Source organism: Schistocerca cancellata, chromosome 6 (assembly GCF_023864275.1).
Source record: "Schistocerca cancellata isolate TAMUIC-IGC-003103 chromosome 6, iqSchCanc2.1, whole genome shotgun sequence".
Classification (NCBI taxonomy): Eukaryota; Metazoa; Arthropoda; class Insecta; order Orthoptera; family Acrididae; genus Schistocerca; species Schistocerca cancellata.
Window position 1 is genome coordinate 47,735,579 of NC_064631.1, and position 16,745 is coordinate 47,752,323.

A 16,745-nucleotide genomic window follows, 5' to 3' on the forward strand; every position below is an offset into this window, starting at 1 on the left:
TACGCAATAATGTCTCTGTCTACAAAGCTTTCAAGTTCACCAACACTAGGTACTCCACTACCACCTCGTACAATGGCTACAGTAAGCCAACCGTTACCATGTGAAAATGTATCATTCCAGTCTATACTAAAATTAAGTCTACAACCACAGAAAACACAAGGTCCGTCGACAAGTGCCTGGGCAGCAATGTTCTTCACAGCATTCTTCTTCTTGTCTGCAGCAGACGTTGAGAATTCAATGTTCTCGATGGTTTTATAGACTGTTTGCTTAGAGCGACGACGGTAGCGTCTGACATTATTGCGTACCGTACCTATCATATTGTCGAACTTGCAAATAAAGACTTTGGTAAATCTGCTTATATGTCTACCTCTGCCTTGTCATTGTATACCCATAACAAAAGAAAAATATCTGTAAATGAGTCTGTATTTATTTGGATTAAAGGTAAAGGAGTATGTGAATATGTAAAATTTGTTGGAGACTGTACTTTGTATTTTCATAAATAAAGTGATCTGTAGGTAGACGCAGGACGGGCTCGAGGGGTTTTGCCACCGCGTGACAAATTTTCAAGCCACCACCATTCCTTCCTTCTCTCCTCCCCCCCCCCCCCCCCTTCCCCTGCCTTCCTGCCCAACCTCTCGGCCGGTCTCCCACCATGCAGTTTCAGACACAAAAAAATCGTCCACTACGCCTTCTTTTCACATATCACACTTACTAATACGCCTTTTTCGCTTGGATACGTCTTCAAACATGGAAACAATAATGAGACACCAATCAGCGAAACAGAGGCGAAACGTTTTCAGTGTAATGCAAAAAAAAAAATGGCTCTGAGAACTATGGGACTCAACTACTGAGGTCATCAGTCCCCTAGAACTTAGAACTACTTAAACCTAACTAACCTAAGGACATCACACACATCCATGCCTGAGGCAGGATTCGAACCTGCGACCGTAGCGGTCACGCGGTTCCAAACTGACGCGCTTAGAACCGCACGGCCACACCGGCCGGCAGTGTAATGTAGTTTGAGTTATTACCCCAAAATTAATCATGCAACCAAAATTATGTCACTCGCAGAGTGTATAAATAAATAAAGTCTGTTCACTTTTTCTGGTTGCCTTTGCAGAGGGGAGTGTTTTGCGTGAGACCTAACAGCAACCAGCACAGCAGCGGACTGCATTGTCGACGGTATATCAGCGGTTCACGACCGCACAACAGGCCACAGCAGTCCACCCACCACACCGCCGCGCCACACCGAACCCAGGGTTATTGTGCAGACTAATAGCCCGCACATAGTGAGCAACAGAATATGCAAATCTCACATGTGGTTTTGAAGGTGTTGTGGGTTGCATAAAACCCATAGGAAGAGCAGCTGAATCAACCTTTATATGGAGTAATTTATAAGTACCTTTAGGATTTCAGAATATGTACGAGGGCAGTTCAATAAGTAATGCAACACATTTTTTTTCTGAAACAGGGGTTGTTTTATTCAGCATTGAAATACACCAGGTTATTCCCCAATCTTTTAGCTACACAACACTATTTTTCAACGTAATCTCCATTCAATGCTACGGCCTTACGCCACCTTGAAATGAGGGCCTGTATGCCTGCACGGTACCATTCCACTGGTCGATGTCGGAGCCAACGTCGTACTGCATCAACAACTTCTTCATCATCCGCGTAGTGCCTCCCACGGATTGCGTCCTTCTTTGGGCCAAACATATGGAAATCCGACGGTGCGAGATCGGGGCTGTAGGGTGCATGAGGAAGAACAGTCCACTGAAGTTTTGTGAGCTCCTCTCGGGTGCGAAGACTTGTGTGAGGTCTTGCGTTGTCATGAAGAAGGAGAAGTTCGTTCAGATTTTTGTACCTACGAACACGCTGAAGTCGTTTCTTCAATTTCTGAAGAGTAGCACAATACACTTCAGAGTTGATCGTTTGACCACGGGGAAGGACATCGAACAGAATAACCCCTTCAGCGTCCCAGAAGACTAACCATGACTTTACCGGCTGAGGGTATGGCTTTAAACTTTTTCTTGGTAGGGGAGTGGGTGTGGCGCCACTCCACTGATTGCCGTTTTGTTTCAGGTTCGAAGTGATGAACCCACGTTTCATCGCCTGTAACAATCTTTGACAAGAAATTGTCACCCTCAGCCACATGACGAGCAAGCAATTCCGCACAGATGGTTCTCCTTTGCTCTTTATGGTGTTCGGTTAGACAATGAGGGGCACAGCGGGAACAAACCTTTGAATATCCCAACTGGTGAACAATTGTGACAGCACTACCAACAGAGATGTCAAGTTGAGCACTGAGTTGTTTGATGGTGATCCGTCGATCATCTCGAACGAGTGTGTTCGCACGCTCCGCCATTGCAGGAGTCACAGCTGTGCACGGCCGGCCCGCACGCGGGAGATCAGTCTTGCTTGACCTTGCGGCGATGATGACACACGCTTTGCCCAACGACTCAATGTGCTTTTGTCCACTGCCAGATCACCGTAGACATTCTGCAAGCGCCTATGAACATCTGAGATGCCCTGGTTTTCCGCCAAAAGAAACTCGATCACTGCCCGTTGTTTGCAACGCACATCCGTTACAGACGCCATTTTAACAGCTCCGTACCGCGCTGCCACCTGTCGGAAGCCAATGAAACTATACGAGACGAAGCGGGAATGTTTGAAAATATTCCACAAGAAATTTCCGGTTTTTTCAACCAAAATTGGCCGAGAAAAAAAAAGTGTTGCATTACTTATTGAACTGCCCTCGTATATAGGAAAACTACACTACATACAGAAAATATACACATATGAATGGGGACAGCATCTCTCCAATTTTGTAACTGCCTTGCACAAGGCACAAGGATTTTTCAGAAACGATCAACTTCAATGCGATCCATGAATATTTGATCATTCCTGTGAAAGCAGGTACACTAATTTGATGCAAAATTGAAGAATGTGTTTTTATGGGATCTTCTCTCGAAGCGATTTCTCTGTTAATCTTTAGCAAGTCGGGAGCAGTTTGAATATTCTTCGAGAAAATTTTAACCTGGGTAGTGAAGTGTATTAGGGCGGGATAATTTTTATGCTGTAGATGCATACCTTCCTTTCATCTACAAACATTTGATCGTAAAATGTCTGATCAGTCTGTCCTCGGCACGAATCGGTATCTCAAAGAAATTTTTCTTGTCACACGTATGGAAGAACGACACATTTAAAAAATTCTTCACGCAGCATTTTCGTGAACTTCCTTGATTTTGTGCAGGTCACAATAACATTTTTTAAATTTCTGAGTCATAACATCAACTTTTTTTGAACGATCCGATCAATTTTCCAGGGTGGTTCTTGCATATATCCTCTGCAGTCCGCGTGTCCAGCTGCCTGGACGTTACTTCTCTATTTTGCTTTAAGAGCAATTAACAGTTTCTTCTGCGCTGTAACCATGCGTCCAGTACGCTGGACGTTTTAGCTGTCTCCAGAATTTTTTCTCAGTGATACTTCTCCTGTGCTGCCGGTTACACTGAAATGTTGTGCTCACTGCGACATGGCGGCCACAGCTGGCGATCTCTCTGCACTGTCTGCCAGAGAGAAACGTAAGTACGAATGTCATACCCAGTTATCTGTTATTATTTATCGTCATTGTTGTCGTAGATAGACCCACAAATTATGTTGTAGCAACTTAATTATTTCCAACAGTAAACTATGAAATCCAGCCGACTAGACGTAGGAAAATCTCTATCCGGATGAGTAGTAACTAAAAACTACCACTACAGTGCTCATTTAAGACGTCCATATGCCACGCTCATAACAATAAATACACTCCTGGAAATTGAAATAAGAACACCGTGATTCATTGTCCCAGGAAGGGGAAACTTTATTGAGACATTCCTGGGGTCAGACACATCACATGATCACACTGACAGAACCACAGGCACATAGACACAGGCAACAGAGCATGCACAATGTTGGCACTAGTACAGTGTATATCCACCTTTCGCAGCGATGCAGGCTGCTATTCTCCCATGGAGACGATCGTAGAGATGCTGGATGTAGTCCTGTGGAACGGCTTGCCATGCCATTTCCACCTGGCGCCTCAGTTGGACCAGCGTTCGTGCTGCACGTGCAGACAGCGTGAGACGACGCTTCATCCAGTCCCAAATATGCTCAATGGGGGACAGATCCGGAGATCTTGCTGGCCAGGGTAGTTGACTTACACCTTCTAGAGCACGTTGGGTGGCACGGGATACATGCGGACGTGCATTGTCCTGTTGGAACAGCAAGTTCCCTTGCCGGTCTAGGAATGGTAGAACGATGGGTTCGATGACGGTTTGGATGTACCGTGCACTATTCAGTGTCCCCTCGACGATCACCAGTGGTGTACGGCCAGTGTAGGAGATCGCTCCCCACACCATGATGCCGGGTGTTGGCCCTGTGTGCCTCGGTCGTATGCAGTCCTGATTGTGGCGCTCACCTGCACGGCGCCAAACACGCATACGACCATCATTGGCACCAAGGCAGAAGCGATTCTCATCGCTGAAGACGACACGTCTCCATTCGTCCCTCCATTCACGCCTGTCGCGACACCACTGGAGGCGGGCTGCACGATGTTGGAGCGTGAGCGGAAGACGGCCTAACGGTGTGCGGGACCGTAGCCCAGCTTCATGGAGACGGTTGCGAATGGTCCTCGCCGATACCCCAGGAGCAACAGTGTCCCTAATTTGCTGGGAAGTGGCGGTGCGGTCCCCTACGGCACTGCGTAGGATCCTACGGTCTTGGCGTGCATCCGTGCGTCGCTGCGGTCCGGTCCCAGGTCGACGGGCACGTGCACCTTCCGCCGACCACTGGCGACAACATCGATGTACTGTGGAGACCTCACGCCCCACGTGTTGAGCAATTTGGCGGTACGTCCACCCGGCCTCCCGCATGCCCACTATACGCCCTCGCTCAAAGTCCGTCAACTGCACATACGGTTCACGTCCACGCTGTCGCGGCATGCTACCAGTGTTAAAGACTGCGATGGAGCTCCGTATGCCACGGCAAACTGGCTGACACTGACGGCGGCGGTGCACAAATGCTGCGCAGCTAGCGCCATTCGACGGCCAACACCGCGGTTCCTGGTGTGTCCGCTGTGCCGTGCGTGTGATCATTGCTTGTACAGCCCTCTCGCAGTGTCCGGAGCAAGTATGGTGGGTCTGACACACCGGTGTCAATGTGTTCTTTTTTCCATTTCCAGGAGTGTATTTGAAATAATAGAAAAATTGTGCTTGTGTCTGAAGAGGACATAGAAAAACACAAAGAAATATCTTTCCTGACGCAGTTCTAGAATACTGTGTTGTGAAGGAATGAATAATCTTGTTCAGATGTATTTTTGCACAAGGATGACTTTCGCTCGTTGATCCGAGAGGGGTAGACTGCAGAACGTTTGCATATTTCAGGCAGAATTGAAGAAACCGTATTGGTCAACCGTGGAGCAGAATCGAATGCTCATAGCATTATGAGATCCTACCTCTGTGAACTATGCAGCTCCAAACACACACTACGTAATTTAATCTTGTTTTAAAATGAAATCAGCTTCTTCGTCACCTCTTTAATACCGGTGAGCTAAGGCAGCTCTTCATCAATTTGGTGCCCACAGAACATAACAGTCCTTACTCTCTGTAGAGAAGGGTGATCTAGAAGTTTGCAGATTGATCCTAACGGATCCGGACAAACACGTGAGAGGAGATTGAAGAGAGAATTTTGTGTTGGGATAGAAGAGAGAATTTTATGACAGACGGCCACAAGGCAATTCATTTGAGGATGAACTTGCGAACGAAAATTTTGGGAGGAGGAACAGTAATAGGTCACGGAACCATAGAGGAAACTGGCGCAATCAGGGGTGAGGAAACAATGCCGATAGATTTTGTCAGCGAAACGCTGCACGAGGTCCATAAAGAGAGCAGGAAAACGGAGGAATGGAATCGCAGAGATTCGATATTCGCCTGTTAACCAAATCAGTTGACTTTCATTTCTGTATGCGTTTAAACCAGGATACTTTGACGTAAATAATTTTCATTTTGTGCTCATAACACAGAAGTATTGATTTGTGTACTACGTTTAATATGCAGCGTGGGGGTAGGAAGCTGGAAATAAGCATGACTCCCATAGCATCCGTGTTGCTAATAAGGCTTAACATGATTTCGCATGTACTCTGTCACTTGTGGTTAATACACTACTAGCCATTAAAATTCATACACCACGAATATGACGTGCTACAGACGAGAAATTTAACCGACAGGAAGAAGATCCTGTGATATGCAAATGAGCATTCACACAAGGTTGGCGCCGGTGGCGACACCTACAACGTGCTGACATGAGGAAAGTTTCCAACCGATTTCTCATATACAAACAGTAGTTGACCGGCGTTGCCTGTTGAAACGTTGTTGTGATGCCTCGTGTAAGGAGGAGAAATACGTACTATCACGTTTCCGACTTTGATAAAGGTCGGATTGTAGCCTATCGCGATTGCGGTTTATCGTATCGCGACATTGCTGCTTGCGTTGGTCGAGATCCAAAGACAGTTAGCAGAATATGGAATCGGTGAGTTCAGGAGGGTAATATGGAACGCCGTGCTGGATCCCAACGGCCTCGTATCACCAGCAGTCGAGATGACAGGCATCTTATCGCATGGCTGTAACGGATCGTGCAGCCACGTCTCGATCCCTTAGTCAACAGATGGGGACATTTGCAAGACAACAACCATCTCCACGAACAGTTCGACGACGTTTGCAGCAGCATGGACTATCAGCTCGGAGACAATGGTTGCGGTTACCCTTGACGCTTCATCACAGACAGGAGCGCCTGCGATTGTGTACCCAACGACGAACCTGGGTGCACGAATGGCAAAACGTAACTTTTTCGGATGAATCCAGGTTCTGTTTACAGCATCATGACGGTCGCATCCGTGTTTGGCGACATCGCAGTGAACGCACATTGGAAGCGTGTACTCGTCATCGCCATACTGGCGTATCACCAGGCGTGATGATATGGGTTGCCATTGGTTACACGTCTCGGTCACTATTGTTCGCATTGACGGCACTTTGAACTGTGGACGTTACATTTCAGATGTGTTACGACCCGTGGCTCTACCCTTCATTCGATCCCTGCGAAACCCTACATTTCAGCAGGATGATGCACGACCGCGTGTTGCAGGTCCTGTACGGGCCTTCCTGGATACGGAAAATGTTCGACTGCTGCGCTGGCCAGCACATTCTCCAGATCTCTCACCAATTGAAAACGTCTCGTCAACGGTGGCCGAGCAACTGGCTCGTCACAATACGTCAGTCACTACTCTTGATGAACTGTGTTATCGAGTTGAAACTGCATGGCCAGCTGTGCCTGTACACGCCATCCAAGCTGTTAGACTCAATGCCGAAGCGTATCAAGGCTGTTATTACGGCCAGAGGTGGTTGTTCTGGGTACGGATTTCTCAGGATCTATGCATCCAAGTTGCGTGAAAATGTAATCACATGTCAGTTCTAGTATAATATATTTGTCCAATGAATACACGTTTGTCATCTGCATTTCCTCCTGGTGTAGCAATTTTAACGGGCAGTAGTGTAGTTCCGTGTATTGATTCTCTTGTGGGACAATATTGTGTCACTGTTAAATACTCCTGCAGTTATCAGCGAAATAGCATAATAATTTCTTTTGATTGCGAAGTTGTGCGTAGGGCGTCGGATTCAGGCGCGACTAGCAAAGTGACGTGAGTGCCGGAGAAGCCATGTTTTTTTTTTTTTTTTTTTTTTTTTTTTACTTTTACCTCTCACTGCACATGGATGACTTGGCAATTTGATTGAAAAACGTGTAACACATCTTTTTGGAATGTTGTAGATATGGTCAGCGAGAGATGTCAGTCGATATATGCTTACGGGAAATAAACGGCAACAAAATGTGGTGTATCGTACGTCTTCCCTTGTCCTATGGAAGTTCTCATCCCGACTGTGCTGTGTCCAAGAACACTATGTTTATCTTTTTTGTCAAGACAGTCAATTTTCTTCTGTGGAGACTTTATGCTAAGGCGACAAAAATCACGGAATACCAGCTAGTATCCTGTCGGACCTCCCTTCTCCCGGCATGGTGCAGAAACTCGTCGTGGAGCCCCTGCAGAAATAATGAGCAGTGCTGACCCTATTGTCGTCCATCACTCCGAAAGTATTTCCGGCGGAGTATGTGGTGCGCACAAACTGACCTCTCGTTTATGACCAGTAAATATTCTATGGGACTCATATCGGGCGATATGGGTGGCCAAACCACTCGCTCGAGTTCTCCAGAATGTTCTTCAAACCAATGGCGAACAATTATTGACCAGTGAAATGGCGCACTGTCACCCATAAGAATTCCATTGTTGTTTGGGAACATGACATCCACGAGTGGCTGAAAATGGTCTCCAAGTAGCCGAATATGCATTCCATTTCAACACAGCCCAAAACCATTATGGAGCCACCACCAACTTTCGCAATGTCTTGTTGGCAACTTGGGTCCACGGATTCGTGGGGTCTGCGCCACACCCGAACCCTACCATCAGCTCTTACCAACGGAAATCGGGACTCATCTGACCAGGCCGCGGTTTACAAGTCTGTAAGTAGGCTGTTTATGTTTTCTTTATGTAAGTAGGCTGTTTCTGTTTTCTTATTGGCAACGTTACGTTGCGCTCTATATGAAAATCACTGGCTGTGCTGTGTGCAGTCTGTGGCTAGTTTGCATTGTTGTCTGCCATTGTAGTGTTGGGCAGCGGCAGCTGGATGTGAACAGCGCGTAGCGTTGCGCAGTAGGAGGTGAGCCGCCAGCAGTGGTGGATGTGGGAAGAGAAATGGCGGAGTTTTGAAATTTGTAAAAATGGATGTCATGAGCTGCTGTATATATTATGACTTTTGATGACTATTAAGGTAAATACATTGTTTGTTCTCTATTAAAATCTTTCATTTGCTAACTATGCCTATCAGTAGTTAGTGCCTTCCGTAGTTTGAATCCTTTATTTAGCTGGCAGTAGTGGCGCTCGCTGTATTGCAGTAGTTCGAGTAACGAAGATTTTTGGTGAGGTAAGTGATTTCTGAAAGGTACAGGTTAATGTTCGTCAGGGCCATTCTTTTGTAGGGATTTCTGAAAGTCAGACTGCGTTGCGCTAAAAAATATTGGGTGTCAGTTTATGGACAGTCATGTATAATTGTTCTAAGGGGACGTTTCAAGTCATCTAAGGTCCAACCGATGTGGTCATGACCCCAGCAGAGGCGCTGCAGGCGATGTCGTGCTGTTAGCAAAGGCCCCAGCATCGCTCGTAAGCTGCCATGGCCCATTAACGCCAAATTTCTCCGCACTGTTCTAACGGATACGTTAGTCGTACGTCCAACATTGATTTCTGCGGTTATTTCACGCATTGTTGCTCGTCTATTCGCGCTGACAACCCTACACAAACACCGCTGCTCTCGGTCGTTAAATGAACGCCGTCGACCTTTGTGTTGGCCGTGATTGGAAGTAATGCGTGAAATTTGGTATTCTCGGTACGCTCTTGACACTATGGATCTCGGAATATTGAATACCTTAACGATTTCCGAAACTGAATGTCTAATGTGTCTAGTTCAAATCGGAAATCTTTTCATACGAATCATCTGGATAGAAATGACAGCTGTATATGTGAATATCGCTATCGCATGACTTTTATCACCTGGGTGTAGATTCTCTTACTTCTATTGAGTTTTGAACGGCGAGGGTCGTTTTATTGATGTATGAGAGACGATTATGTGTACGGGATTTTGAGGTTCTGAGTGGCAAAAGGACGCACTGCAGAATATGGTTTTGTCAGACATCAGTTTCGCCAAAAGAGTGCCGAGCGGCTTTAATCTTATTTGTGTGAGGGACTACTGATTTTTTTGTGGCACTTGTGAACGCCAGGTAGCTATGAGTGGTAGGATATATTGTTTTGAGCGAATTTTTGTCACCCTTTATGAACTTACCTGTTTAGTGCGTATCTTACTCATTTTCATGGCTTGTACTAACAAAATGGAATAGCACAGGAAAATTAAAATTCAGTTTTCTTGGGGAATACTTTTTATTCGATGTAGATTTGAATGAGAGGACTGGATATCTCCTACACTTATATTTCTGTGGGAACTTGTCATTTAAGTATATTTGACTATGTGATTAAACAGTTAAAGTTTTTCTTTATTTTTGATGCCCGGCGTGGCCGAGCGGTTCTAGGCGCTTCAGTCTGGAACCGCACGACCGCTACGGTCGCAGGTTCGAATCCTGCCTCGGGCATGGATGTGTGTGATGTCCTTGGGTTAGTTAGGTTTAAGTAGTTCTAAGTCTAGGGGACTGATGACCTCAGATTTTAAGTCCCATAGTGCTTTGAACCATTTTTTGTATGAAGCATGCAGGCAATGTGACACCTTGCCAGATCAAATATTTGTCTTGGAAGACCGTCACGTGTCCTGATATTTACTTTTGCTTGGTTACATTGGCCAATTTGTTTCTTGGACGCGTAAACCAAGTGGTGGACGAATGTGATTATATTAGATGGGGATTATATTCCTTTCTGAAGAGGGATGAAGGGATGATGTGACATGGCTGTCACATTTCTCTTTGTGATGATTAATTGTGTGAGCTCGATACATTTTCCTGAGAGTGGCAAGTATTCGATTTCTCGAGAGGAACGAGAGCTCGGAAGTCTCGTGATGTCGGCAGAATGCTTTTCACAGTGTCTCAATCGCAGGGAAGGGACGCCTTCTGTCTCCAGTTTTTGCCTGAACGGTACTGTTTCCCAAAATGCTTATCGACGACGGTTGCTGGCACTAATCTGCTTGCCATAGGTATGGAGGGCGCTGGATTGCACAGCTCTCGCCTTGAGGGTGCTTGAGGAGTTTCTATCTGTACATCAAAGAGGAGACCGCATACCGACGTTTCCCTGGCATGAGAAATTTGGCTCCTTCAAAAACGCACACTGCCCAATCCAAAGTGATGCTCCTGCCAGCAAACGAGGTGCTGACGGTGTTAACCAGCGGAGAGAGGAGGATGCTAAGTTCACCGGACTTGGATACGATGTGACGTCATTATGACGTATACACGCTACATCGAAAACGATAGAAACCGTATATCGACTATTCGACTTTTGTGAACTTTCGAGAGGTTGTGAGAGGGTAGCACTGTGCTCTGCGCCATTCGTTTAAATGTGTTTTGCGTTCCTTGCGTTTAAATCGTGTATTACACTGTGTTTGTGTCCTGTGCGTTGTTTTTCGTTTGATCGTCTCTAATTATTGTGGCTATCCGCTCATGTTCGTATTTTGCATAATCTTGTCTTAGCAGATAATACTGCTGACATAAACCACATTGACATGGCCAGGTACATGCTAAAACTATTGTGGTTGTATACATGACATAATATACAGTACGTCTGGTTTATCATACCACCATGGAATGCTTTGACACTGCATTCAATCATTTCATACTTCAATTAGTACTAAACACTAACCTTTGGTTAAGATTACATTGAGAATCCACTTCCCCTCGTATTTCATCTCCGGTCGACGATTTTTCTTCAACAATGCCTCATATTTTTCTTTTTAAGTTCGAAATTCAATCATTCTACACACCAGTCATTACTGGACTCTAAGGTACCTGTCTCTGCGGTCCGAGTGTAAAATTACTTTGAATTATGGTTGATAAAAGACTATCTTGGGATGGACATGTAAATTACTTAGCTAACAAACTTGCACGAGTTCTCTTTCAGCTATATAAATTAAGAAAAAGAAGTCAGCAAGAGTATGCTCCTACAATCTAATATGTACTGACAAGACCAATTGTATGAAACCATACTTAAATGTTGATAATAAATAAATATTATTTTCGGCGTAAGCATTCAATACAACAATCACACAATCTAATTTGGTCGGGAAATAAGAAGACTTCACTTTTTTACGAAACGTGTTGTCCGTGGTGTTTTCAAGGCCACGGTCAGGAATATTTCTATTAATATCCAGCTCTTTTACTTTTATTTTGGCGAAATACATATACGCTGCCACACAGCTGTTTTCAGAATCGCACGTGCAAAACAAACCACTAGCTGACGACAGTTTAGAATCTCGAACGTTCGTAAAAGTCGATAGGTGTGTTAATCGACTAAAGCGTATATACGTCATAATGACGTCACATCATATCCAGGTTGGGTGAACTTAGCATCCTCCGCGGAGAGAGGGCTAGCGAGATCTCCGTAAGAAAGAAGATACACTGGTGGCTGGCATCAACGAAACGTAATTCCTTGACGGATTTTCCATTGGCGTAAAGACATGCAGTCGTAAACTCCACTACGAGTGAGGGGAGGTCTCTGTCCAGGCTATAGTTGAAGAGAACGTTCACGTCGATAATTGTTATTTATTTATCAGGTTCGCTACGATCACGCGAGACAGAACTACGAGGATAAGTTAATTATTATCCTCAATTTAGTTATATTTTTGTTTATTTTGGTAGTACTGTCGTTTTACGTCGATGACGCATGCTTTGTTATTTGTCGTTATATCTTTGCAATTTTATAGCTGCTAGGTTAGTTTCGTCATCGCTGCCGTTTCGTTAATCATGGCTACTCCGCTGCCTATTTGCAGCAAAGAAGAGCAACGTTCAGTGATCCGATTTTTGTGGTCGGAAAACTCGGTACAGTACGGGAACAGTGTTTTGCCACAACGGAGTGTGTACGAATGGATTGAAAAATCCCGAAATTGTCGCACAAGTGTTACGCACGATGAAGGAGCCGGGCGACCGTTTACCGCCACAAAGGTTCAAATGGCTCTGAGCACTATCGGACTTAACTTCTGAGGTCGTCAGTCCACTAGAACTTAGAACTACTTAAGCCTAACTAACCTAAGGACATCACACACATCCATGCCCGAGGCAGGATTCGAACCTGCGACCGTAGCGGTAGCGCGGTTCCAGACTGTAGCGCCTAGAACCGCTCGGCCACCTAGGCCGGCCCGCCACAAAGGAAGAAACCATTGAGCGTTCACGTGAAATGATTCTCTTAGACAGACGATTAACTAGTGACGAAGTGGCACATCGTCTGCAAATTAGTCACGGTTCTGCCTACGAAACCATCCACAACAGTCTGGCGTTTCATAAAGTTTGTGCAAGATGGGTCCCAAAACAACTCACACTGTTGCATAGACAAAGGCTTTTGGACATCTGCAAAAAACTTTTGGGTCGCTTTGGTAACGAAGGGGACAAATTCTTAGACAGGGTCATTACTGATGACGAAAAATGTATCCATCATTACGAGCCGGAAAGTAAACGGCAGAGTATGGAATGGAAACATCCAAATTCGTCGTGCAAAAAAAAGTTCAAGACACAACCGTTCACAGGAAAACTGATGCTTACGGTTTTTTGGGACGCACAAGGTCCAGTACTGGAACATTATGGAGAAACGGACACAACAAAATACAGAGTCCGTTACAGTAAGGTGCTTAATGCCAGGCTAAAGCCTGCAATTCGAAGCAAACGCCGAGGATTGCTGTCAAAAGGTGTTGTGTTGTTGCACGACAATACCCATCCGCATACTGCTGCCCACACTGCTGAAACGCTCCAGAAACTCAAATTTGAAGTACTGGATCATCCTCCATATAGCCCCGATCTTGCCCCTGCTGACTATCACTTGTTTTGGCCACCCAAACAGGCATTATGTGGCCGTCGATTTGCCTCGGACGAAGCAGTGAAAGAAGCGGTGCATTCCTGGCTCGCACTTCAACCGAGAACCTTCTTTTATAAGGGCATCAGGAAGCTTGTACAACGATGGAGCAAGTGTGTTGAAACGCAAGGAGACTATGTCGAAAAATGATGTTCTTGTAAGTTTCCTAATTGATTACAATAAAATTTTATAACTGCTTCGCGGATAATAATTGACTTACCCTCGTACTTGGTCGTGGAACGGGTCACTGCGTAGTTTACAGAATGAGTGTATGCGAAGAGTTTGTTTTTCGTTATGTCCTCTCGACAATTTCGCACTGAGATGTTGACGTCTTATATTAAATGGGTGATCGTTCATCAACAGGAGTAGGACACAAGTTGGTGCGGATCATGGGGGCAAGGGGCAGTATCGATGATTTGGACTGCAACAAGTCAGTACGACGTAATGACGAATGAGAAATCAAAGCACAGCACCCTGACTTCACGAAAATAAGGCTATATAAAACTACGGTATAATGGTTGTCCTACCATCTGGAATGTTCCCTCAGTTGCATCATATTAGGAAACGTAACAAACTCTGTGCTTTTCCGAGCTTTTCGGTAACGTGTGCAATGTTTAAATTTCACGGGAGCATATTGCCCATGAATAAACCAAGATATTTGACTGCTGTCTGGAGTTGAAAATCATACGGTCGTAATTTCACAGTACCACTCTCTGGTTACCTATTCCTGATAATTAAAGCCACTGACACTTGTTATCTTTCAAGCAAGGGAATACTTTAGCCTCCTTCTACTCTCGGGTTGTCTCCTGGCATGCGAAAGCTAGTGCTAGGAACGATTGTACTTCGTGTGAAACTGTTCTTAGAATCACAGGCTTCTGTTTGGTAATGAATGCAACAGTGTTACACTTTTCTTCTGGATGAAACAGATCCAGGCGCCCAGAAACACTTAACGAAGTAACGGCGATTCGAGTTCGGAGAATGTCTGCAGGTAGCATATGATTCAGAGTTGGATCAGAGGCCATCTCCAAAACGTTACACTCGAATCCTCTAGCCAAAAGAGTTCGCAGTAGGATGAGCAATATTTAATTCAGAGACAGGTGATTCGTTGTCTGAAGTTCTGCTTACTAATACTTAACAGTTTTACACGTGGTGGGTGAAGATCGTAATGTGACGGAACATGGGTGTATCAACTTGCCACGGATAGGTAACTCATCTATCTGAATCTTTTTCGATGGTTCCTGCCAAACAAATATGTAGAGAACACAATAAACGGGCAGAAGTGCTCTTTCTCCAGTATAGGTACCCGGCCACGTTAATTCTTGAGCAAAGTAGAAAAGTGAATGCACTTTTATATGCTCGAGTACGAAATGGTAATTTTAAGAAAGATGAAACTGCGAAAAGCTGGTCTGCGAAGGATGTGAGTCTGCATGAACATCGGCCCTCCTCACATCACAATCGAAGCACAAACGTTTACTGAGTAGTCCCAAACGAGACAGCTCTTAATTCGTCATATAACTTGTACCTCACTGTAAGGATTTATTTTCTACACATTCCGCTGCAAAAGTGAACTAGTTTTCCTATTTCCTTCTGTTCCCATCAGCAAAAGTTAAAACAGATGAAATAACTAAACTACTGGCCATTAAAATTGCTACACCACGGAGATGACGTGCTACAGATGCGAAATTTAACCGACAGGAAGAAGATCCTGTGATATGCAAATGATTAGCTTTTCAGAGCATTCACACAAGGTTGGCGTCTGTGGCGACACCTACAACATGCTGACACGAGGAACGTTTCCAACGGATTTCTCATACACAAACAGCAGTTGACCGGCGTTGCCTGGTGAAACGTTGTTGTGATGCTTCGTGTAAGTAGGAGAAATGCGTACCATCACGTTTCCGACTTTGATAAAGGTCGGATTGTAGCCTATCGCGATTGCGGTTTATCGTATCGCGACATTGCTGCTCGCGTTGGTCGAGATCCAATGACTGTTAACAGTGTTATGTGTCGACAGAAGTGCCGACACAGTGTTATTACGATGGGCCGAATAGGCACGCTATCAGCTCCCCCAGAATATCGCGAAGTCTGAAACAGGATGCTCAATGAATGCTAATAAGAAAAGAACGGAGCGTCTCATATACTTAACTTTATTCTCTTGTGTGGTACATCTCTATGGTGAATACAAGTAAGACTCTCTCCAGATATGGTTAACTGCGCCTTGCTAGGTCGTAGCTATGGACTTAGCTGAAGGCTATTCTAACTGTCTCTCGGCAAATGAGAGGAAGGCTTCGTACGTCTAGTCGCTAGCAATGTCGTCCGTACAACTGGGGCGAGTGCTAGTCCGCCTCTCTAGACCTGCCATGTGGTGGCGCTAGGTCTGCAAGTACTGAGTGGCGACACGCGGGTCCGACACGTACTAATGGACCGCGGCCGATTTAAGCTACCACCTAGCAAGTGTGGTGTCTGGCGGTGACACCACAAACAGAATATTGAATCGGTGGGTTCAGGAGGGTAATACGGAACGCCGTGCTGGATCCCAACGGCCTCGTATCACTAGCAGTCTAGATGACAGGCATCTTATCCGCATGGCCGTAACGGATCGTGCAGCCACGTCTCGATCCCTGAGTCAACAGATGTGGACGTTTGTAAGACAACAACCATCTGCACGAACAGTTCGACGACGTTTGCAGCAGCATGGACTATCAGCTCGGAGACCGTGGCTGCGGTTACCCTTGACACTGCATCACGGACAGGAGCGCCTGCGATGGTGTGCTCAACGACGAACCTGGGTGCACGAATGGCAAAACGTCACTTTTTCGGATGAATCCAGGTTCTGTTTACAGCATCATGATGGTCGCATCCGTGTTTGGCGACCTCGCGGTGAACGCACATTGTAAATGTGTATTAGTCATCGCCGTACTGGCCTATCACCCGGCGGTGACATTGGTTACACGTCTCGGTCACCTCTTGTTCGCATTGACGGCACTTTGAACAGTGTACGTTATATTTTAGATTTGTTACGACCCGTGGCTCTACCCTTCATTCGATCCCT